The following is a 26,571-nucleotide window of genomic DNA, read 5'->3' as shown; positions in this document are numbered from 1 at the left end:
TTGACTTTTCTCATTCCTTCTCAGGTATTCTTAATTGTCTTCCATTAAGAAAAGTTCTCATCCTATCAAAGTCCCTCATTCCACCCCCCCTCCCAGTGGCTGTATTTTCCAGGACACTTAGTAGAAATGGTTGCTTTCACTGCCAATTTAATATGGTCACATTCAGAGGCATGATTATTTTTAGAAATTACTTGTTCAAATACAACTACCTAATCTCCTAGCCCCCAAACCTATAAATACCCACCCTTCTGTGCACGCTTTCTTCTCAGGTGCCTCACCACAGGAAGCCCAGATCCAAAAGTAGGAACCTAAAATAGCAAGAAACTGTGTGAAAACTGGCACAATGTAGGCACTTAGTAAGCAGCGACTGAAAACGAGTGTCACTTCTGGGGACTTGTAGGGCTGAGAAGGACGTTTAGAATCATCTCAGGCAATTGAGTTGCTTGGCTTGACTTGCTCGGAAAGCCATGGCCATTAAAATGAAACCAAATTGTTATGGCTTCCTTCATGTCATTTTTAGGGACTTCCATCTCCCATTAGCAGGCCAGAGGTTCAGAAGTAAACCCGGCCTACTGTCTTATGTCAGGAATACCTGCTGCAAAGCAAACGCACTAAAACCCTGTAGCAAATGCCACTGCACCCACGTCTCCCAAAGTGTGATCTTTCAGATATGAGTCTCAAAGGATGTTCTGAGAGCAAAGGATTTCACAGTCAAAGATGGATGGGATCACAGCACATTATGTGCATATTTAAGGTAAAAAACAAAAAGGTCAGCAATAAAAAAAATAAACCTGTTTAATTCATGTTTTAACCCAGAATATTTCAAAGGTCATTGACAAAGGAACCCTATTTTTCTATAACAGCTAATACTATGCTACCAAATTAGAGCTAAATGGGACACATTTTGGGAAATACAGCACTAGACCAGAATTTACCAGGTAAACTGATAAATTAATATGCATCTTTAACAAACTTGATTATTTGGTGTTCAGCTCACAGAACATTTTAAAAAGATCACTTCCAGGGCTGAAGATTGGGGCCACGTGAAGTGTTTCTGAAACAGAAATCAATTTGGAATCTGCATCACAGTTCTGTTCATTGGAGGCACATCACTCCTCTTCCTGGGACTCAGTTTCTTCATTGTGTAGCTAAAGAGTTGTATTTGCTGAACACCGAGGTCATTCCTGCCCAGGCATCCTGTCAGTGGTTGAGCCAAACCATGCTTTATGTGAGGCATTTGTCTCTCCTCCATCCCCAAGGCTTGCTACACAAGGAGTCAGAAGACAGTTTCTAATTCCAGATTTTCTGCACATATTAGTCCATCACCTGGGGTAAAGCTCAGCTCTTCCATACCTCAGTTTCCCCAAAGAGAAACTACGGATACTAATATACCCAAAAGAAGAATGAACTGATAAATGTGAGAACTCTTTGAAAAGTGTGAAGTATTCCCTATTATTGTAGCCGTCTTATTAAATAATGTACTAGCAGTTTGCATGAATACAACTAGTAGTGATACTAACTACTAGAACCCAGGTTCAATTAGAATTCGTATGAATTGCCTTGTAATCCCTGCTAATATTGCTAATCATGAGAATGAACTGATGCTGTGCTCAAAGCGTTTCTGTACCAGATTTTGTTCTGCTAAACTTGGGGTTTTGCTTGGAGGGGAGGATAGCAGTGCTGGCCTTCGGGCCGTGCCAGGAAAATGTGTGGGCCAGATGGCAATCCAAGTTGGTCTGATAGAACATTTCTATTTCTGTGGATTCTCAAAAATGAACTGACAGGCACGAAGCAAAGGGATGACTCAGGTCCCTGACTTACAGCTTCTGAGCTGAAATTTCCTATTGTCCTGTGGTACTTATTTATGGAATGACACAACAGGGACCTTCTATTCCCATCGGCATCATTGCTGTAGTTGTCATCACATCCACCCATCACCAAGCACCTACTATGTGCCTGGGCCCCTTTTGCAGTCTAAGTTAATAGACTACCTTAATCTCTATAGAGACAGACTATCTCTGTCTGAACCAGCCGGGGATGCATACATCTGTATTGTCATTCTTCAGACACTTGGTCAAGGTTAAGCAATTCACCCACAGTCACAGAGACACTGAAGGGTGGAACTCAGATACGAATCCAGACAGTCTACATTTGTTCTCCTATATGATTTTGTCTCTCTGTTTGTAATCCCCCTGTGGAGAGCCACTGTGTGTGTGTGTGTGTGTGTGTATGCACACACACAGACGTGCGCATGTACGTGAATATATATATATATATATGTATATATGTACTCCCCAGCCGGACTATGGTTCTGACTTGGCACAGAACATTTATTGGATAAATGCTTACTGGCTTGAATTTCCAACAAGTCCAAAAGTTACTCTACACCTGTGCTTTTGACCTTTGTAAATTGTTAGAATAGTAATGTTTGTCCTAATTCTCCATAGATAGATGGAGACATGGGACTTAGGCAGAAGTCTAGGCTTCCAATCTAGACCTAACTCCCCGGGCAACGTCCCACACACCACACCTGAGGAACGGGGAACTCCACTCAGTCATCCTGTCTCCTTAATCTTCTTCTTTTGCTGATGAATAAACAATTATTAAATGCAAGGAAGGCATACCTGCACATTACAAACATTGTCAAGAACACGTGTGGAATGGTATAATTCTGATTCTTTCAAGTTGTATTTGAGTATGAGATTGGACTACAATGAGGATCACCCCCATAGCTGGGGTCCTCGTGGACTTGGGGACCCTGTATGGGCTCCAGCCTGGAGTGGTCATCCAGTCCCTGGCCTCAGAAAGACATCATCTGAGGCCATCAAAACAGATGATGATGAGATGGGTGCTCAGCAAAGTTATTTCGGTAGTGAGATAGTGAAATAGTATTTCGGACCCCATTCTTGAAAGTGATTGACTTTTTTCAACGTGCATGGTGTTTTCTTTACCAAATGAACATCCCATTAAAAAATTATCAAATTAATAGCATAACAAGTTTTCAGGGAAGATTTAGTGAAGTCAAATATTTAAAATGCTGTCATTTAAACAGAAAAAGTTGTTACACTGAGGAGATAATTAGGTACCTGAAATTAATCAAAGTATGTTTTTAAAAGTAAAATTTATATTTGGCTCATTGCAAATGTATTTCAGCCTTGTGTATTTCTCTGTAATATATGAGAAATTGGCAATTTTGCAAACTAATCCGCAAATTGCCTTTGGCCATTAAAATCCTGTTCTGCCCTTAACGTGGTGGGTTCTATAAAAATGTGCCCCAAATTAAAAATCAAGCTATAAGATTTATGGAGTCTGCAGGGATCAACTACAATGTATAAAGTTGATGGTGCTAAATTGAACACCTTTATGTTCAATTTTCTACTAGTCTCCTCTTTCTCCCTTCATTGTTTTCTCTACCTTTTACGAATTGCCTTTTTCTACCAGCTAGGTAAACCAAAATGGCTCCAGCTTAGTGGGCTAAAGAAATTTAAGGGAAAGAGAGAAAAGAATGACTGGTATCATGCAACCAATGTGAAACCAGGAGTGAGTTGAAATTTATTTATTCAAGAAATGTATTTACCGAGCACCTGTTATGTGGTAGGTACATAAGGGCATAAAACAATGAATGCAACTCAAAGTCCTGGATTTCATGAGTTTTCATGCTAGTGGAGGAAAACAGACAGTATAGAGAACAAACAACAATGAAATAGGTGCTATATCAGGTGGGAATAAGTCCTATAACAGCACGAAGCAGGACGATAGATTAAGGAGTGATGGTGATGGTGGCAGGGAGGGCAGCAGCTCTCCTGGGAGACCAAGGTGGAAGGCATAATTCCACCCCTTTCTGGATGAATATTTATGTGGTGTGTGATCGCTGGCACTTCCCTTTCTGCTTGATTTTTATTTCTTTAAATGCAGTTTCAGTTTTTGAAGAGCTGAGGTGATGAACGAAACAAAGGCTTCTGCTTGGTACACAGACAGTTCGACGGCAGAGGCAGGATGTCAGGGCTTTGTGCAAATGGGGTGCCCACTTGCTCTGAGCCCACGAGGCTCAGGGTTCATCATCTCCCTACCACCCCCGACCTGGAGGAAGTCACATCCCTGCCAATATAGGATGCCCTCATTGTGGAAAGACTGAAGGCCACCCTCCCTTCATCATTTCAGCTAATTGCATGTGTATGTCGTCAACTGATAGATAAAGCTGGCTCTGCCTAAATTATGACTTAAAGTCCTTTTTTTCTCTGGGCAGGGTAACCACTTCACCAATTCTTTATTCTCCTCTTTCCTCAGCTCTTATAGATACAGCTGCTCCTCTTCAAATGTCTTTGTTTTGGGTCATTATCCCTGAGAAGTATGGTTTGATGTTAGAACTACAGGGAGAAATAGGTAGATAATCTTGGGCTCCAGTGATCTGCTCAGATCTGGGCTGGTTGCTTTCCCAACCACTGAGCAATGAACACTCACCAGCTACACTGGGAGTGAAGAGTATCCCATGTCCAATCCCAAGGACAATTCCAAGGTCACAGAGATGATAAGTAACGAGGACTCCCCTGGGGCTCTTGGTGTACACCAGGCCATTTAGTCCAGGGCTTCTTAAACTTAATTGCACACCTGTGCTCTTTTATTATTTTTTTTCTTAACAATTCAGATTCCTAGTCCCCAGGTCCACAACAGCCTGATGGCCTGACTCTATAGGTGAGCCTGGGATTCTATGTAGAAAACAAAACAACACTCCTTCATGATTCCTAAGATCAGCCAAGTTCGGAAACCTTTGATTGAGCTCCACTTCCTCTTTTACAATCATGCCATATGAGACGAGAGGGAGAAGGCTTTCCTGAAACAGATCTGAGGCTGGCTCACACATCTCAGAGCAGGCGAGTTAACACTGACTGCCCCCATTGCTCCTTGCCACTGCTGATTTTTACTTTATCCATAGCACTCCCCGCCTTCTAACACACCTATGTCTCTTGCTGAACAGAAGCCTGACTCCCCAGATGGAAGGCAGGCCCCACTCTTGCAAGCACCTTTGCCAGGCATTGTGGGCTTCATCGTTGCAAGTACCGAGAGCCATGTTTGGCTCATAGTAGGTGCTCAATAAATCTTGTTGCATTAATTGCAATCTCTCCAGACTTTCAATAAGAGCTGTTTGCACTGGGTTCGGCCATGACCTCTCCTCGTCTGTGGAGGGCTGTTTGAGCTCTTTAGGATGGGCTTTCAGTAGCTGCAGCTCCATGTTGTCAGGATCAGTCAAATAGATGGGATGACACGGTGCCTTTTCTCAAAATAAGTGCAGCAGAGGTAGACCAGAGGACGAAAGGAAGGTGGGGCCCAGTGATCTTGGCAAGTGGGGCGCCCATGGCCCCACCCCTGCTCCGGAAGGCCTGATGCTGACCTCCATTACCAGGCAATGCTAGTTGTGCTCAAGTCTGTGCACACTTGGGGATAGAGAGGTGATGGAGACCCTGAGGAGAATGACGCTGGAGGAGCTGCTGGTAGTCAGCGAAGGCCCAAAAGCACTCTCCTTAGAGTCACGCTGACCTGGTTTGTGTCGCGCAGCTGTCCTGTACCAGCTGTGACCTCAAGCAAGTCACTGCACCTTTTGAGCTTCAGCCTCCACTCTTTCCGGTGAGAAGATGAGTCTTCACCTCATAAAGCTACCAAAGGGCCTGAAATAAAATAAGGCGTATATAAAACTGGCTAATCGGTTAAAAGAAATCATTTTGGTATTTCTACAGACCATTGGAAGATAGTGACAGGATGAAAAAGAAATCATATATCTAACATGTGCATAAATATATACATAAGTCATAAGTTTGCCCATGTATAAAATTTGAAAGTAAACTATGGCAATTTAATACAGAAGAGATGAAGCTCAATTGTAGGTGTTCGGCTGCCTGGAGCCCCATCCCTAGGCCTTCATACACTGCCAGCACTCGGTCACTGTCTGACGTGCTGAACGAATGGTGGAAGCCCCTTCTGGAGTCCAATAGCAGAGCGGACATGCCATCAAGACAGGAGTGAGCAAACGCGAGAGGCTCTGCATATTTCTACATGTTACATAAACCAGAATTATATGCACCAATGAAAAGACTGGACTAGGCTTCCTTGCCCGGACCCAGTATAACCAGTACACGACAATTAGAAGATGCTGCCCAGCATCACCTTGGGTAGCATCAGCACAGACTGCTATCAAGAGGACCCCCAATATTTATTAACAGCTGCAATAAAAAAGCACTTCTTTGAATGTGTTTTTTCTACCTAATTGTCAAAACTGAATAATATTATCAGCTTTTTTTTTTTTATCCTCTGAGTATTTTTCTAATAAGAAAGCACGGAGATGCATTGCAAATAAAAGCAGCAGATTTGAGAAGGCAAAGCAATCATGCAAAATGACTTTCATATCAGTTTGATAAGCAGCTGAAATTTAATAACTACATCTCTCCTATGGTGTTGGATGAAAGTTTAATACCTTCTGCTTTGGCTTCTTTCTTCTGCAAGATGCTTATTCAGACGGCAGCTTCTCCTTTCATAGTCGGGAAAATGAGAGGTGCCGCGGATTAATCAAAGCCTTGAGAGGCTGGCCCACCCCAGCCAGGGGCCAAATCGCAGGGACTTCGACTGGTCTCTAAACCAAAGCAGGGGCTAACTACGACCACTGGGACATGGGAAGGTATCTCCAAATACCTCAAAATACAAGTAAAATGTCACTGGAAAGCACACACTTCATTAAAAGCTAAAATATAAACTTAAGTCTCCAAAGGACAAATTATGCAACCTAATAATAATAATAATAATAATAATAATAATAATAATAAAAAGCATTTGGATTTGAACTAAGATCCCATATTTTGAAAACACGATTAAATCATTTCCAAGAATGCAATGACCCTACTAACACACAGAATACACCTTCTGCCTATAAACATGCATTTAGTAAAGAATGAATGAATGCATAGAGTAATGAATGAATGAATGCATGATTGGTTTGCAGATGATATCTAGCTCAACCTTCTCAATTTAGAACTGGGAAAACAGATGCAGGAAAAAGAAAGGACAGTCAAGTTCAGGTGTCAGGTAAGTCAGCAGGAGAGGGATGGTGCTGGACCTTGTCTCCTTAGGCCTTGTGAGAACCTCCAGCATCTGAGAACGGTGTGCTGCCTGGGTAACCTTGGCTGGGCTCCTAGCACCCAGCTGGCAACAGCCACAACTTTCAAGGACCCCCTTTGGAAAGACACAAACCCTAAAAGGAGAAGGAGGAACAATTGATTCGATGGTATCCAGACAGAATGGGAAGGCAGATACAAAACCGGTGATCCGTGCTATTGAATCTTTCTAGCTCTGTGTTCATACCTGAGCCTGGAGGGGATGGGTTTCCCAGGGCTGGTGGTCTTGCCCCTGTTGAAGGGCTAGCCACAATGGGGTTTTGGCTGGCTTGCTCTTCTACTGCCCCCTACTGGGGGCTTTCCTGACAAGGGGAGAAGTGGGTGGCTTTGAAGTTGTTTTTCACAATGGGGCAACTGAATTTGACAGGGGCTCCTAACTCAGGCGTGGAAACCAGAGACGCTCTTGAAACACATACAGTAGCGTCACAAGCCTCCTAAAGGTTAAAGATGAATCTTGATAACACATCCCCGCAACATCGTGCATTACCTTCTTTTGTCGAATTTGTCTGAAAGAACAACGGCACACGGCTTCTTGGCTATTTCTATCTGTATGCGTGCATGGAGGTACGGACTGAACTTTTTGTCTTCGAGATAGGTATAAACAGCTAGTCACACAATGAAGGAACATCTGATCCAGTCATCAGATCTAACTGCAGCCGTTTAAAAAGGAAATGTAACTCCAGATGTCTTCTTAAGAAAATGAATCAATTAGGCAAATGAGGAATCCCCTCATAAAACAGAAAATGAGAGGCTCAAGCCCAGTCCTTGCCGAGGGGCTGGGGCCTGGCCAGGGGGCTGGATGTCTATCCCGCCGCCATTTCTCATGACCAGGTAATCCAGGCGCCTCTTGTTAGCCTGAAGTTGTGTTTACCTCAGTGAATGCTGGTTTGATCTGGAAAGAGTGTTCTGAACGTTCCAAACCTTTTACCCTGAAGATAATAACGCCTCAGCTTTCAGGAGCTGGACCCAGCATAAGCTGGTGTCACTATTCATAAAATAATTGAGTTTACACAAAAAGTGATTTCAGTAATAGCTGCCTTTTTATAAGTATGTACATTTTATTTAAAATTACTGACTCAAAAGGCAAGGTAGAAAAAAAAATCACCTCCAACAACTTCCTGTAATTGCGAATTATTGTGAGGGAAACAGAAGGAAAAGATTTCGAAATTATGAGCCATTATGCTCAAGAGAGAGAGAGAGGGAGAGAGAGAGGGAGAGAAGCAGTGGGGAAAAAAAAAAAGACATCTAGGCTTCATGAAACACAGCTGACAAGCTCGACTAAATTACCCCCGGACCATTACAAAAATCACTTAATTGCCAAGCATTTTGTTAGGTCAATTGACTCTAATTGAAAAAATAACAAAAAGCTTATTATGCTGCAAATGCGGCCGTGGAAAATGAGTCTTCTGTTACAGAGAAACAATAATTCTAAATTTCAGCTGCTGCTAACACTACAAAGTTCAGTGTTTCCTTCAGATAGAACCCGCCATGGAGGAGAAAGTGAATATGCATCAATTGATTTTTTCTTTTTCCTTTTAGCACCCCACCCCCTACTCTCGCTCTCCCTGCCCCCCCTTCTCTGCCTGTCCCACCCAGAGTACCATCCACCTCCACGTCCTGCCATCAGCAAATCTGCACCCCACTCCCAGCTCGCTCCTGTCAAAGGGCTGGGGAGACAAAGGCCGGCCAGCGGGCCGCAGGGCCTGTCCTCTCCCTGGCGGGACACTGTCCTTTGGGTAAAATGCCTTCCCCGCCGTTTTCTGTGCGTGAGCCCCTCTTGCCGTCTTTCCTCCTGGCTGTGGCTTCATCTCCTCTCTCCCCTGTTAAATATAGATACTAGAATAAGGAGGGCCGCTCATGTCCGCGCATTTTCGCCGCAATTGTCTCTAACACGCGTGCCCAGCGTCGGTCCTGATTGACGTCAAGTGCGGTAATTAAAAACGCTGCCAGCTGACGTAGGTGAAGGTTTATTTGTAATTACACACTTTTGGGATGGTGTGTCCAGAGCCGATGCATTTAAAAAGGCGAGCCGGCCACAGCTCTGTGACTGCCCCAATTACAGATTTCAATGGTGGGGGTTTAAAATGGGGGTGATTCTGCTTTGCAGAAAGTAACGATTTTCCCATAAAACCAGGGGGCCAGGGGTAGGAACATCTGATGGCAGAGCCTTTGTTTGGAAAGCTATGGGGGAGAAAGTGTGTGGTCATATATGTGTGTGGGGGGGCCTGTATGTGAGTCTACATGGGATGCATACGTGGGATGTGTTCCTGGGTGTGTACATGTGTGTGTTTGTGCAAGGGTACGTGTGCGTCCCTGTGTATACATGGGCGTGTTGAGGGGGAGTCAGGAATTGGAGAAAGAAAACATTCTCCGTAGCCCCCTGTAGAAACGCAGAGCTGTGGGTCACAAACCATTTCCCGGGTTGCTTTATATTCAAAATTAAGAACTGTGCCCACCTTCAAATCCAAGGCCATCAGCCCCAGCTTTCACAAGCCCAAAGGGGACCAGAGGGACCAGGAAGGACCCCGTCCGGCCTGTGGGAGCCAGGGTGCTAAACTGTGGCTTCGGGAGCACTCTGGCTTGGGCGGAGAATGAAGGCAACTAGTGCCTGCTCCCCAGTCCACCTGTCACAGTGGGAAACTGGACACCAGTGGACACATGCCCTTCTAGCCAGCACAGCCTCCCCGCGGACATCCGCTTGCACTGCTGCCACTTTTAGAACCGGTGTCACTTAACTCAGGGGCAGAGGCAGTGCTATCAGGCTGAGCATCATCGCATGTGTGGTTTCCAGGGGGCCCCACAGCTGGAGACAACGGCAGGGGCGGCCTGGAGAGCGCCGCATGTCACCTGGTGTCTTGGCAGGCGGCTGAACCTAGGAGTAAACTGAACCACCGGGGTGTTACAGGTGTGAAAGGCGCTTGGAGCAAGGCTGGAAAAATCAGATAGGGGAAAGGGGAGGCACCGGAAGCTAGTCCACGGGCGTCCCACCGGGGTCCAGATGGGCCTGGGCCAGGGCTGCAGGACGAGGGCCTCGCAGGGGAAGGCGGGGTGCAAAGGCCACTGCTGACCGGTGAGCGGGAAGAGCTGTGCAGAGGTCAAACCAGGCACACGGGGCAGCGAGACTGCCTGGAAGGAAGCGAGTCCTTCCGACGAAGTGGCAGAGCCCCACTGAGAGACATAAAAGTGAGGGATGGTGAATTCGGTGCCACTTGCCAGACCAATGAGCTTCATCAATTAATCACAGCCAAATAATCACCACCTACATTAAAGAATAATACATGAAAAGGACAGGGGCCTCGCTGTAACTTATTCAGAAAGGGCTGCCTCCTTAATCCCTCTGAGTCCTGACATGTTAACTGGGTAGCGACTAATTAGGTGTCAAAAATTCATAAGCGCTCTTTAATATTGCATACATCTGCAGCCGCCGACATTTCAATATGAGAGCTGTATACACAGAAGTCACTATAGCATTAAAACACAGCGGGTGGGAGAAATAAAAGGGAACCAATAAAAACAATGTCCCTCCGAAGCCCCCGAGAGCTCTGGCTTTGGAAGTGTGTACTTTCTTATTCAGAAACGGTATCACCTTAATAAGAATTATAGGTAAAGGGGTTTTGCTGCTCCGTGCTGCGTGGACGGAAAGAGGGAGAGGAAGACAGGCTTATCAAAAGCACTGCCAGGTAAATAGTAATTTATTGTGCATGCACAATGAACATTACCCAGTGTCCTGACACTGGGTGATAATGAAAGACATGTTATTGTGGCATCCGCCGAGGGAATTTCCACTCCCCCCCGCCCCCCGCCCCCCTGTTCCCTTGTCTCTCTTGAGCAAAGAAGCAGTGATGGGTCCTGGCAGCTCCTGCCTGTTTCAAGCCATTTCACATAATATAGGAAGCACCTGAAGTTTAGTGGATTAAGTAAGTGAGTTAGTTTGCCGGCTCGGTGATATATATGTTGCCTGCATGCAAACTTATATTTCAAATGCTGGGGACTATATTTTTATGAAACAAGCCTTTTCCTGTCGGAAGAATTATAGGAATGTGATATAATACAAGGCAGTGAGATTAAAAACAATGCATCATAGCAGGAAGAAAATGCGCTGTTTTATGACTTGCATCCGTTAATTGAACCTCTCAGGAATAAAGAGAAGGACTCTGCAGGAACCTGCTGGAAAATCATTCTCTTTTTTGACTTCTGTGGGGTGTTTTTTTTGTTTGCTTTGTTTTTATTTTTTTAGCATACATCTAAATGCACATATAGATATATTCATACACATATAAATGCACACACATATGCATATACATACCAAGGCTGTGAATGGCATGCCTTACTTTCTGTACAAAACTGTTCTTTAGGAAAAGTTATTTTTTCTTTAATTCTGCTCATATTTGGCCGAGGAGGAGAGTGAGCTAGGTGTACTGAAGAGTGCAGAAGCGATCTGAGTTCAAATCATTAGTAGCTTTGTAGCAATCCCTTAGCACTATTCTCTGCAAGCGAGGTGAAGCCACGTCTTCCTCCGGATGGTTGGAAGGGTGTGGTACGGTCACCAAGAATGCCAGGGCATCTCTCTGTGAGATGCCAGGAGCTATATGAAGGCCGTATGTCCTGACTAGATTCCACTGCTACTATGGCCAAGGCTGCCCCTCCTCAACATATATTGCGATATTGACACACACTTGAGTTTCAGTGTCGGGTGCATTTTGGTTGTTACTCTAACTCCTGGATGATTGCAATAATACCAGCCCCACAGAAGCAATGAATGACCAGCTTCATGGTTTGGGGGAAACTCCTTTCAAAGGCTGTCCTGGGTTCCACCTCTGGTTATATTTATGCCAGCTTGACCTTTGCAAGTATTGTCAGACTCATGCCTGCCTCTGAATGTCAATGCTGAGGGTGGGGGTTCCTGAGAAGGAGGGTGAGATCTGATGTAGTCATCTGGCCCAGAACCATGGTCAACGGTCAATCTTTATCTGATTATATGTCTTTGATTTAGAATTTGGGACATTAATTCAGGCTGAAAAAGTCCTTTATGATCAAAACTTAGATTCTAATTAACTGCATTCATTTGCTATTTTTATACCCATGATTCTTTCTTACAGTGTTAAATAGGTTTCTTTCCTGGTTTCAGCATTTCTTTATTCAAAACAGGAGCCTCTATCAATTTTGACTGGAAGCTAAGAAAGCACGATCTTCCTGTCTTGCCTGGAGTATAGGAAATGAGACTTTTTTTTTCCAGTGGGTTAAGATTACAGTCAAGGTCACTTCCCTCATTCTCTTCATTATTCACCCATTCATTCTGTTGCTCATTCATCCGCCCCTGCATTCACTTTTCAAATATTTTTCAACATAATTGCTATTATCTGGCTCTATGTTTCCTCTTGGCTGTACTATGAAAAATAACCAAGTTTGTCTACTCCCCCAAACTTATATTATGATGGGTTGGGGTAATAAGCAAACAAGTGAGGGCCGGCCAAGTGGCTCAGTTGGTTAAGAGCTCACTCAAGAGTGTGAGCTCTTGGGGCCGGCCGAGTGGCGCGATGGTTAAGAACTCGCTTGGGATGCCAGAGGGCCCCGGTTCGGATCCCACATATGAGGGCCAGTGACACTGCCCTCTACAGCTAAGATGCTGAACAACAGCTCAACCTGGAGCTGGGCTGCCGTGAGTTGCTGGCGACGGCATAGGCTGCAGCCCCTGCTGCAGTGGGTTGCCATGGGCTACCATATGTAGCCAGCAGCTAGCGTGAGCGGCCAGCAGCCGCAGTGAGCGGCCATCCAGAAGCTGGCGACTGATCTGCCTCACCTGGGAAGAGCGCAATGATGGTGCCAACTTGGGCCAGTGAAGCAGCGTCCTCCACAACTAGATTGAAGAACAAAACGACAGCAACTTGTCTGTTCCCCTTCCCCCAATTCCCCAGCACTGTTCCCATCCCCCCAATTACCCAATAAAAAAAAATCTTAAAAAAAAAAAAGAGTGTGAGCTCTGAACAACAGGGTCTCCGGTTCGATTCCCAGCCTGAGCTGAGCTGCCGCTGAGCTGCCAACAGGTGGCAGGATGGCTCAGCTAAAATAAATAAATAAATAAATAAATAACCAAACAGGTGAGTAAAACATGGTGCTATAAGTGTGGGGGGAAAAGCAGGCATTTGTTAGGGGGGTGTTGTTAGGGGTGCCTAATGTAGCCCTCCCCCGTGGGGGAAATGGTCAGGAGAGGCATGGAACAGGCAGAAGGGACTCATCTGAGATAAGCTGGGGAATTGGCTAAGGCAAAGGAAACGGCACAGGCAAACGTATAACTGAGGAGGCCAGTGGACTTCTGTGGTGCTTGTTCACTCGCCTCCATCCAACCCTCCTCTGGAAATAGCACTTAGCATTGTCTGGGGGGACAGAGGAACCACCGCCCACCATTCTCAGTCAGATCATTTTAGTTTGATTGACCCCTATCTTTAGTTTTAGGGATGGGGTCTCCTTGGCTTTGTCATTTATTGCACCCGACATTTTGGTCATTGTGACTGGTTCAGGTTTGAGCACATAACCCACTCAAAGCCAGTGAAATATGAGCTGTTTTGGTGGATTCTGGACAGGAGAAGTCTGCTCTCTCTTCCACAGGGTTCTCAGAACTCTCTCTCTGAATGGTGTGATGTGAGGTTGGGAGGTCTGCAACTGCTGTAGCTACATTTTTAAACCAATGGGAGAAGATTCAGAATTGCCAGGGCTATTGCATGGAGTCAGAGGGCGACACTGATATCGTGAAAGGAGGACAAAGAAACAGAGAGGAAAAGAGTCCACATGATATTTCTTGAATAGTTGGATCAATTCTCACCTCAAGCTAGATGACCATGAGCCAGTCAATAAATTCAGATTTTATTTAAAACAGCCTGAAATGAATTTCTTTAATTTGAAGCATGAAGTGTCTGAAATTAAAAAAAAAATCTGTGGGGTAATCTAAATTAAATAATGATGATAAAGGTGATGGTAATGATGAAGATAAAATGGTGAAGATGGTGATTTGCTGGAGATGATAATTATGAAGGTGACGACAGTAACGATGGACTTTATGTAGATGACAAAGGTGATGGTGGTGATGGCAGTGGTGATGACGATGATGATGACGATAAATGTGATAAAAATAGTGCGTGGTGATGATAAAGATGATGAAAATAGCTACATGCATTGTCTATAATGTATCAGGCATTGTACTCAGTGCTTTAAAAATATTATCTTCTTTGATCTTCACAAAATCATGTGCGGTAGACATTAGCACGTCCAGTTTACGAGCAAGATAGCTCAGGTTTGTGAGGAGAGAGGGGTCAAATGATTTGGCCAACGTCCTACACTTAATAAGTAGAAGTGTGGTTCGAACAGCATGGTCTCACTGTAAATCCCAGGCACAGCAGATGGAAGTGCTGCTGAGGAGGTAAGAGGTGAGGAAGCACCAGCCAGGTAGGTACAAGGAGGCCCCTGCAGACCAGATGCAGCACTCTGGGTTTGGAGCTTGGTAATGGAAGATCAGGCAGGATCTCCACCTGGGGCATTTATGTGGCTTCCTCAGGCTTGAGCGCCGTGCACCTCTGTACTGTCCCTTGCCACACCCCTTTCCACATAGTGTGTGTGAACAGGCTTCCTGTTTATACTCCATGCCTTCCCTCACAAAACACCTGCTGCTCGACGATGCACTCCTTGAGGGCAGGAGGGTGTTAGTCAGAGTTCTGCAGAGAAGCAGAACTAATGAGAGGGGGAGGGGAGGTCGATATGGATTTATTACAAGGAATTGGCTTCCATGGTCATGGAGGCTGACAAGTCCCAAGCCCTGTAGTCGGCAAGCCACAAGTCCAAAACAGCTGTGTTTCACTCCGAGTCTGAAGGCAGGAAAACTCTGACACCCCAGACTGAAGGCAGTCAGGCAGGAGGAATTCCTCCTTACTTTGAGGAGGCTCTGTCTTTCTGTTCCAGTTAGGCTTTCAACAGACTGCATGTGGCCCACTCACACTGGGGAGGGGAAGCTGCTTTACTCAGTCCACCAAGTTAGATGTTCACCTCACTGAAAAACACCCTCACAGAGACGTGCGGAATATGTTTGACCTAACACCTGGGTCTTGAGATCAGATCCAGTGACACAGGCAAGTAACCATCGCTGGCAGGAACTAGGACTATGTGTGAGTGTGTCCAAGATCTAACACTGTGCCTGGTTAATAGTAAGTGCTTGGTAAATATTCTGAATGAAATTCAGGGAGTGGTCAGACTGGCTGGAGATATTTAGCTTAGAGAACGCGCAGCATCGAAATGTGATAGTTACCTTCGGAAGCTTCGAAGTGCAATCGCATGACCTCTGGCTCACCCACTACACCCCCAGCTTCCCACCAGTGAAATCGACCCCACATTCAGGCTCAGACTCCCCAGACCTGGTGTGGAAGGGTGTGATAGGGAGCCAGAGTTCAGGGGCTCTTTTCAAAGCCAGCCATGAGCCCCCCCAGTATCCTAAGACTTGAGCTGCCATATCAACCCTGCCCGTTAGGGGTGCTGCTCTCTCCTCAGGTTCCCATGTTGCACCAGCCTCCTCCAGCCACTGACCCTCCTCTCTCTGGCAGCGCCATACCCCAGGCACTTGCAGCAACCCCCATGGCCTGCTTTTAGACTTCCCTTCCAGAAAAGCAACGTGCTCTGAGTCTTGAGCTCTGTCTGCTCAGACCCCTTCCATATCTGAACTGCCTTTCAGTCTCTCCCCTAGTTCCGAGTCCCACTTCCTTCCTTTGGTCATTGCCTCATGGGGTCCATATGCCCGTGCTTGCCGATACCCTCTGACAGGACAGCTACAGCGAAAAGCAAGACCTTGTTTTGTGTGCGCACAGAAGAACTAGATCTGGTGAGCAGGGAGCATGATTTTGACTCAGAGAAAAGGTAGTTTACCCAGGCGCGTCTAGGGAGCATTTGGACTGGGGGATCATGGGCCTGTTTCTATACCTGCGATCCTGACGCGGGGTGGCTGAACTTTGGATCTACTTCCCCTATGTCTTAGAGAAGCGTAGGTGAGAAGGATGAAGGAAGCAAGGATGGAAGAGAAGAGAGAGTTTAGGAAGCTTGGGGTCTTGAGCAATAGATTGGAGGGTCGCCTGGGGCTCGAGTGTGTCTTCAGGCGTGCGTGCTCTGCGTGCCAATGGGGTGTGAGCGCCCTTGTTACTTTCCCTTCCTGTGTGGATGCTGGGGCGTGGCTCGCCCTTGCTTGATTGACCATCCAGCACGAAGTCAAATCCCTCAAGCTCGTTTCTGCGATTTTGTCCTTGGTCAGGTTGGGAAAGGATTTTCTGCTTAGATATCTACAGTGGCCCGGGTGGAAAAAATTCAGTGATTGCAAAGCTTCCAGTAAGTCTCTGTATATCTGAGATAGCAATTGTTTTGTAGTGGGCTCCATTTCTGCCCACTGTGAACTCAAGCATGATCAGTAATCAGAACGATTAACCCAAGGGGATGGGTCTGTCCTGTGGAATGATGTAAATGGTGGGTGGTGCCCACGGCATTACACACAGAAGCAGATAACCTTACAGTTATAGCCAATTTTCCCTTAACATGAACTGAGACTGCTCTATTTCTGAGAATTATTATGTGTCCCTGCGTATTATGTGCCTCTGAAATGTTGTATCTATGTGTTTGTGTGTGTGCCCATGAGATTTTGTTTTTTATTGAGCATGTACTATAAGGCAGGCAATGCTATGGGTGGAGGGGACAAAGCACACAGTTCTCACCTGGCTGAAGTTTGTGTCTGGTGAAAAAAAGATGTGCATTAAATACATGATTATGAACCTGACCAATTCACTCAGCAATCCGCATCACGGGAGATTGTCAGACACTAGCTCTGAGGAGCTGCCACTGCCACTGGGCACTGGAGAATCCTGACCAAGTCCACGCTTCCCTATACAGTGGGAGCCAATGTGTGCATCAGGAACCGAGGAAGGAGAATCTACGTAGTGGCCACTTAGGGTGCTCAGCACAGATTCTGCCCCACTGGCCAGAGCACCCGTCTCCCCACTGCTGCATGAGTTGGCAACCAGCAGCTCCAAGCAGCCCCATTCTATGGAGAATCGCCCTCTGCTGATGGAGCCCTGTAGCCTGCAAATAGCGTTCTCTAACCACTCGCATGCAACACAAGCGGCCTGCAGCTAATAGCTGACTGACGTGTGGGGACAAAAGGCTGGTGTCCATGTTGCAAAAGGGATGAATCGGTCATATTGCCAAAGTTCCCCTGGGATCAGGTGTAACCTAGACTCCACCTGAAACCATGTCCTTTTTTGGCTCCTTTGCTTATCCTGTCCCTGTTTTCCTCCCTCTTTTCCAAGTTTCTCTCTCATTAAATCTCTTGCACAAGAATCTCCATCTTAGGTTCTATTTCCTGGGACCACCAGGCTCTCAGATGTGCAGTAAATCAGGGTGCCCACTGCAGGGCGTAGAGCTGAAATCTTTTGTGCTGTCTTTGCTTGGTTGTTGGGACTTAAATCTATCCTTAATGCACCCTGGACAATGATATGGGGCAAATGAGCAATTTCTGGCCCTACTAACCCATTCAGAGAGGCCTCTAGTTTATCCCAGGCTTCATTCTTCAAGCTCTATTGCTTTGGTCTCAAAGGGAAGGCAGGACGCCATCAGCAGCAGAGTGGGGTGGATGGCGTGCTCCAAGCAGGGGCTGACCAAAATAAGTCAGTTTTGGTTCACCTAGGGTAGCTCCCTGGAAAGATAATTGGATATCAAATCTTAAAGAAGAAAATGGGCATTGCAAGTGGTGATGAAGGCTTTGTCCTTGAAGTCACAACTCCAGGTAGAAGCCACAAACTCTCAACAAATGACAATCATCTTATTTCAGAGACCCAAGAAATGATAAATAAGACCATGATGGTTATAATTTATTAAAAGCTTATAAAGTGCCCATCTATATAAAATACACATTATTTCACTGACATCCTTAAAAATATGTCCATTTTGGTAAGCGTTCTTGTCCTAGTTTCCCAGGTCAAAAACTGAGTTCAGGGAGATTTATCTATGTGTAGGAAATGATGTTTAAAGCTTGGTGCATCAGATCCCAAATGCAGTGTGGTAATATGACTCCATGTCAAAGATCAAACTTTAACATACACAAACAAAAAATTTTCACTATGGACACTTAATATATAGGTGGGCAAAGAAAGACCCCTCATGAATAGTGCTCAGTGACAGCTGGACAGTGCCCAGGCCTGCTGTGCCCAAGGAAGTTACAACCTGTCCACATCATTCCAGCAAAACCATCCGGGTACAGAAACATGAATTTTAATGACATTTGTGCTTTAAATTGCCTTGATCATGCCTTCAATTTTACATTTCACTTCGTAGATAGCCCATTCTTTGTGAAATTACGTGGAAGAGAACATAATAAATTCTAGAGAAATAGCATCCAAATTGATGGTTAAAAAAATCACTGCAGAGTTTGGACACCAATTCATAGCAATTTACATGAGAAATTTGGTGTGTCATGTTTGGGGTGAGGGGAGAAGATATTAGAAGCCTAGTCTCAGGACATAGAAGGGGCAGTTATAGCAACTAGAGAAACGTTTGCTCTCAAAAGTGTCTGTTCAGTCAGAGTGCACTGATGGGCAGAGGGGATGCGGCATGGGGAGGCCGGGGAAGAATCAGGCACAAGGCAGGGGACAGCTGTGGGGCTTCACCATTTATTAATATGCTCAGGTGTAAGGAACCTAGTCCCTCTTTTGCATATAACAACCTTCATACTTTAATAGTTTAATATACATAATTGGCCTTGAGATAAAAAAAAAAAGTCCTGCTCACCAGGTGACCCGATGGCTTAGATTCATCTCCATGGAAATGATGATGATGATGATGATGATGATGATGACGAAGAACAAGAAGAAGAAACTGACAATGATGGAAACAGCAATAACAAAACAGCCACAGTTATAATGTTTCCCAGTGACAGGGGGGCTGCTTTCCATGTAAGACATTAAACAGAAATGTCTGTGGACTATAGACCAACTAGAAGTTTCCTTTGGCTCAGAAGAGAAAGACAGGAAATGGCATTTTTAAGGATGTATCCTGTGCATTGTAACATATTGGGACCTTGTTAAACCTCCCAGCAGCCCGTTCCAGCTGTAGGGCATAGCCTCCATTAAGTAAAAGAGGCTCAGAGGAGTTAATTGCCTGGCCTAGAGTTGCACAGCAACTCAACAGTGGAGCCTGGATTCAGGTCACTGTGCATGACAGCTTCCACGCGGACCGCGAGAGCAAACTCGTCATGGCCAGGAGCTGCCTAGAAAAATGGCGGAGAACTGACTCCTAATAATGTTCCCCAGAAGCTGCCTGGGTCAGTGCCTCTCCCTCCTCTTCCTCCATCCTTCCCCACCTTTGTAACAAAGTGCAGGAGATTATCCCCCCACACACACACACCCCTCAAGACAATCAAATTATTATTTAGAAAGCAAACTCCTAGACAGATCATTGCAAGTAAACAGCTAGTAAATATTGTCTAATGACCCCCAACCAACACCCTAATGATTCCTTTAAACCCATGAATCATGCCTTTTAATATATTTAAAGGAAAAAAATTAGAGGAAAACTAAACTCTGAAGGAAACAAATGTTCTAGCGTGGTTTTATTTATAACGAATCCTGATTGGAAAGCATTCCTATAGCCAACACAAAGATATCAGAAACAAAACAAAATGCCCTCCATCTGAAACCCAAATGCAACTTTTTATAAAACAGAAGAGTAACTCCCATTGAGATCTGTGGAAATATAACCAGTGTTAAGTGATAAAACCAGATCAAAGGTGTAATGACCCTTAAAATCAAGATGCAGAATTTATCTTATTGCAACATGGTTATTGTTCAGCTGTTATAAGTCTTTATCTCAAATCATAAGAGAAGAGGAAATCCAGTTGTACATAACATGAAGGACTGGCAGAATTAATCACAGGTAAGTACTGTGACCACATGAAAAGAAACAGTCTAAAAATCAATAGCTTTTCTATGTATTAGCAGCAGTCATTTAGAAAATATCATGGAAAAAATAACTGATTCTCTACAGAAGTCAAAAACTGAATCTGTCCTTAGAACAGTGAATATGGTGCCTATCTAGGGAACATTGCATGGACTTATTACTTAGATATATAAACAAGAGCTAGATTGAGATACCTGGTTCCTACCCACCTGTTGGGTTGCATCTTGTGCTGTTCAGAGCATTTGCATTTACTATTCCTTCTGCCCAAAATTGCTGTTTCTTCTGACATTTCCATGGTTGAGAGTTCGTTTATTCATATCTCGGATCAAATATCATCTCAAAGAAAATTCCCTTACTTGTTATCCAAAGTTGCCCCCTGTAAGCCCCCATCATTTTCTAATCACATTTCCCTGTTCTTCATAGCACTTATCATTACTTGAAATTATTCCGTTTACATGTTTTCTTATCTCTTGCCTATCTCCTTCACTTAAATGAAAGCTTCATGGAGCGTGATTGTACTTATTCATCTTTACATCTGATGCAGAGTAGACACTTAACACATATTTGTTTAATTAAATGTGAAAGACATATCACAGTCTATATAGTAATAGAAAGACTACATTTTGTGAAGGGGTAAATTCTAACCAAATGTAATGAAGAGGGTTCACTAGCTCAAAATCAAAATTCAGATGAGGCAGTCTCTAGGTTGGGGCCAGGACACCTGATAAATGATGCTAGAGTTCATTTGAGAGAATAAATACATAATAAAAGAGAATGTGGTCAACTTGTTTTGAAAGAAAATAAAATGGGGTGGGGGCACTTAGCCTAACTATAATATATTCCAAAACATTTTATGATTCTACTAGAGTGAGAGCAATATAGCATGTGCCCACGGACAGATGAGGACTGAACCAGCAGAGCTCATCAGCGGGTAATAGGATACAGAATAAAAATGAAGAATAGCAACATGTAATAAAGTTGGTATGAAGAATTCGTGGGTGTGTCAGGTAGAATTCTGGGCTGGCCCCCCAGATTCCTGCCCTTGCTGTATGTGCTCTGCATAATCCCCTCCCCCTTGAGTGTGAGTAGGATTGGTGAATAAGTGAATTTTACCCCCCTGGTTCGGTTACCGTACATGACAAAGGTGAAGGAATTTTACAAATGCAATTAAAATTTCTAATCAGCTGACTTTGAGTAAATAGGAAGGGGGGTTATTCCAGGTGGGTCTGAGGTAATGAGATGAGATCTTAAAAGTGACTGAGCCCTTCCTGAACGTTCCAAATGTGAGAAGGATTTGGGAGGGGACCGTTTGGCAGGGACCTGAGGACAGCCTCTAGGAGCTCACAGTGATCCCCAGCTGGCCAGCAGTGAGCAAGAAAATGGGGCTCCCCATCCCACAACAGCAAGGAAACAGATTCTGCCAACAATCTGAGGGAACTGAGAGTATTTTTCTGGTCCAGCCACCAGATGAGGGCACAGCCATTGTGACCTTGACTGCGGTCTTGTGAGACCCTGAGCAGCGGATGGAGACACCCCATACCCAGACTTCTGACCTACAGAACTGTGAGCTAGCATCTGTCTTGCATCACTATGTTGGCGGGTTTGTAACCCAGAAACAGAAAACTAATGCAGTGAGGAAGAGAGGGCAATCTGAAAACTATCAGGGCAGTTTTTTAGCTACTTGGGAAATACAAGTGTGGATTTTCATTAAAAACTCTGCAGCAAAATGCATTCCAGATGGATTAAATAACTGGATGAACAAAAGTGAAACCATGCAGTATCTAGGTGAATACTTACCTGATCTCAGAAAAGAGCCATCATTTGGAGCATGAAAGTAACAAAACCTCACACAATTCAAAAGGTTGGAATGTGCAAAAATTAAAACTTCTTCAAGTGAAAACAATAACACAAAGCTGTAAAAATGTAGGCCTCAGACATAACAGATAAATATTTGGTATCTTTCCTATGTAAAGAACACAGAGAAGTATATTAAATATTTATAAGTGTCTATGTATGTATCATGCACGTATAGAATAAAAATACTAACGACAAAATATTCACATCAAGTACCTCTGGATAATGAAATTATAGTGACTTTAAAATTTCTTCTGTAGGTTAAATTCCTATCCTGTGTACATTCACAAATACGATTCTGTATTACTGCCATGAACATATGAAAATAATAATTAAATACATAATATTTCAACACATAACTACAAAGAAATAGTATGCAATTTAGCAGAATTAATTATATTCTACAATTTTTATAGATATTTAAGTGCTACAGATCAGGGGAAATGTTAGAATATTCTTGCACATGTGGGCTATGATTACAACTGAGTAGAGACATCACAAGCATGGATAGGTCAAGGTGGGAAGACTTGGTTGCCATTAAAATAGATGTTGTTTTAGGATAGTGGGAATAGAGACAACTCAATATCTTTTTTAGACTTTTGTATTTCAACTAAAAGTTTGTCCATATCTTATATATATGAATTATATATATATATATATGGTATGGATGAATAGATAGATAGATAGATAGATAGATAGATAGATAGATAGATAGACAGAGTGATAGATAGATAGTGAGGCTTGCAAGGTGTATTAGCTTTTCTAGGGCTTCTGTAACAAAGCACCACAGACTGAGTGGCTTGAACAATGGATGTTTATTTCCTCATGGCTTTAGAGACTGGAAGTATATGATCAATGGGTTGGTTTCCTCTGAGGCCTCTGTCTTTGTCTTGTAGATGGCCATCTTCTCCCTGTGTCTTCACGTCATCTTCCCTCTGTGTGTCTGTGTCCTAATATCCTTTTCTTATAAAGACATCAGCCATACTGGATTAGGGCCCATTCGAATGACCTCATTTAAACTTAGTTGTCTGTTCAGAAACCTGTCTCCTAAGATGATCACATTCTGAGGTACTCAGGGTTAGGACTTCAGCATATGAATTTTGGGGGGAGACACAATGCAGCTCATAACATTACGCAAGAATATCTCCTTCTAAGTGAGAGAACAGCACTCAAGTTGCAATTCTGTCTCTTTCTAAGGTATGGCCTTAGCAAGATTACTTAATATTATGGTCATAACATTATCACTGTTAGTCGGGGTCTTTCGACCTTGATTTTGTCAAAAGGGCTAATATGACTGTGGCCTTGCATGTTATGAGGATGAAATAAGTAAGATGTCATACAGAAAGAATTAAGGGCAGTGCCTGTGCATGGAAGCACTATGGGGGACCATGCCTCTTCCCTCACCTCCTCCACTCTATTGTTTGGTGGAGATTCTCTGACTTTCCACCAAAGCCCTCCATCAGCAGGGGAGACAGACCTTGAGGGAAAACCCAAAGGGGCATTCAGCAATGCTGTTCTTATATTTACTTAAAAACAACAAAAAATGGTGACCTTTTCTATAATAGATCCATGTTCATTAATATAAAACAGTTTCAACTCCCTGTGATGTAAAATTGCTCTGGGAAAACATGCGACATTTACCTCGAGCCTTTGTAAGCATATAGCTGTACACCCTGAGTGCCCAGAGACACACACTTCAGTTTGAAATGCAAGCCCTCAGAGAAGTAAGCCCCAGCGCTTTCTTCCAGTTCTAGGATTTTTCCCAGCATGTCTTCAGAAGGGAGCAAGATAGAAAATCAAACAGTAGACTGGGGTTGCAAAATTCCTGGGGAAAAGGATAAAAACAAAAACCAGAATAAAACATAAAAAGTGGGCAGGCAACAATGCCAGAAGGACATATAGCAGATGGACAAACAGAATTACAAAGCAAATGGCAAGCACTAGAAGAAGCAGTAGCTGAGTTGAAAAACATTATCAGAAAGGAGTGTGAAATAGATTCAGCCAGTGTGACACATTGACGAGCCATCACTGTGGGGAGGAAACACGGGACAGCCCAAGAACTTTCTTATAAAAACATATGTCCCACCTTATTATATTTACTATACGACCTGAAATTCAAAGGGCTGAGACTCTAGCATTAAGTATGGGAAGGAGGGGCCAATCTTGAAGATGAAGCTGCAGTAGAATTTTCCATGAGGGACTCCAAACATTTGTTTCATCCAAATGCTCATGACAATCCTCGTTGGGTATATTCATATCCTCTATGGACTCCTAATGACCACCACAGGGACAGACCAGAATCCATGCCAATGGCATACTATTCCTACCAGGCAAACCAAGCTGAACACCCACACCAGAAGTCTTTTGTTATTCTGCAGTTTAACTCATCAATATTTGCTCATATAAACAACTAACTTACTCTCCCTTCAAGAGTCAGTTGCAATAGCTGTACTTAAAATCTCTAGTAAGGAGAAAGTCCACCTCACTGCTCAGAGATGAGCCAAGTGATACATCACTTTCCATGTTACTGAAGTGAAACCAGCTAAGAAAGGAGCTGATGACTCACGATCAGCATCCAGGGAACATGTCTCAAGTACATGGATACCTGCATGAAGTGTATGTGGGATGAATGCTTACCTGCGTGAATGATGGTCTTAAACTCCTTCCAGAATAGAGGTTACACAGTGATCTCTTATAGAAAAATCAAAGGAAATGGACACCATAAAATTGATTAAACCAGAGGTTGGCAAACCATGTCCAGCAGTCAGCTCTGCCCCATGGCCTGTTTTTGTACTTCTCTCCAGTTAAGAATTGTTTTTGCATTGCTAAAGGTCTATAAAGTGAGAGAGAGAGAAACACAGACAGAGAGAAGGCTATGGAGCAGAGACCAGCTAAAGACTGCAAAACCTAAAAAATGTATTATCTAGCACTAATAGGGAAAGTTCCCCTCCCCCCACCCTGTACTAGATGAGGCTCTTTAAACTCATGATTGTGAATTCCTTATGAGCCTGCATTGCCCACCTTAATGTTCACAGCTTTCTGTGTGGAGAAGGGCTTGGAAGGCATGATATAATCATAGGCAATATGCATTAATTACCATTTATGTGCCTATGACAAATAAAAACTTTACATGTGTTAACCAACTAAATCTTTGCAACAACTCTTTTAAATAAGTAGTCTACCCCTCCCCGTTGAAGTGGAGACAGTTGAGCAACAGAGAGGCTGAATGACTTGTTCAAGGACACACAACTAGGAAATGGGGGGAACCACCATTTGAACCAAGGCAGTCTGTAGTCATAGATATAGAAATATAGATGAGTCGGGATAGATGAATGTATGCTGCAATAAAAAGTCACTCCAAATTAAGAGCAGCTTTCAATACAGAGAATCACTTCTGCTCATGCTATGTGTCCATGGATGGTTGGCTGCAATTCTGCTCCAGGTGTCTTGTGTCTGGGACCCGGGATGATGGTGCAGCCTCTATCTATCGTCAGTCATGGCAGAGGCAAAAGAGGGGGCATCCTAAGTTGACACTTCAATCTTCTGCCTAGACATGACATACGACCCTCTGATCATATATTTTTGGTCAGAGCAGGTGAAATAGCCAAGCGTGATGTCAGGGGGGCAGAAAAGGATGGTCCTCCCTCTGGAGGGGCAGTGAACACCTGAGTCCTGCAGTACCATCTGCTGTAGAACACCGCACAGGCCTACAAACCCATGTCCCGGTATTCTAGGACTTTGGCTAGAAGCTCTCCAACCTGGCTGCAGCTATCTAATTTCCCCTCATTCCTCTTCCCTGAAACTTTCCAGAAATGTGAGGATGTCAGTCTGTAGCAACACCTCACTCCCTCAGCCATTGTAAGCACCACTCCATCCAGTTGTTTAAATCTGTATTAGTCAGTGTTTTCTAGAGAAGCAGAACCCATAGTGCATAGATAGATGATAGATAGATAGATAGATAGATAGATAGATAGATAGATAGATAGACAGATGTTTATTTTGAGGAATTAGCTCATATAATCATGGTGGCTGACAAATTTGAAAGACATAGAGTAAACCAGCAAGCTGAAGATAGAGTGAGTTGATGTTTTAGTCTTCAGTCCAAAAGCTGGAAGCTCATGCAGAATTTCTACGTTGCAGAATAGAGACAGAATTTCTTCTTTTGGGGGGAAACCTTGCTTTTTGCTCTTAAGGCCTTCAACTGATTGGTTGAGGCTCACCCACATTATGGAGGGTATTCTGTTTCACTAAAATATGCAGATTGCAAATGTTAATCATATGTAAAAATTGCCTTTAAAGCAACATCTAGACTAATGCATATTTGACCAAACAATTGGGTCCCATAGTCTAGCCAACTTGTCATATAAAATTAACCACCACATTTAAGGACTGCATTTCAATGTAAAATCCTTCCACAAAAACCTCACATCACCCTCATGGACTCTAGCTCTTTATACTAGTTAACACTAGTTGTAGCAATAAACTCTCACATGTCTTGATGACTCAAGTATGTTACAGTTTATTTTTTGCCATATGAAATCCAAAACAAATGCTCCCCATTGGTGAGTGGCTGTCCTTCAAGTGG

Source organism: Hipposideros armiger, unplaced genomic scaffold (assembly GCF_001890085.2).
Source record: "Hipposideros armiger isolate ML-2016 unplaced genomic scaffold, ASM189008v1 scaffold_69, whole genome shotgun sequence".
Classification (NCBI taxonomy): domain Eukaryota; kingdom Metazoa; phylum Chordata; class Mammalia; order Chiroptera; family Hipposideridae; genus Hipposideros; species Hipposideros armiger.
Note: the sequence above shows the minus strand (reverse complement) of the source record.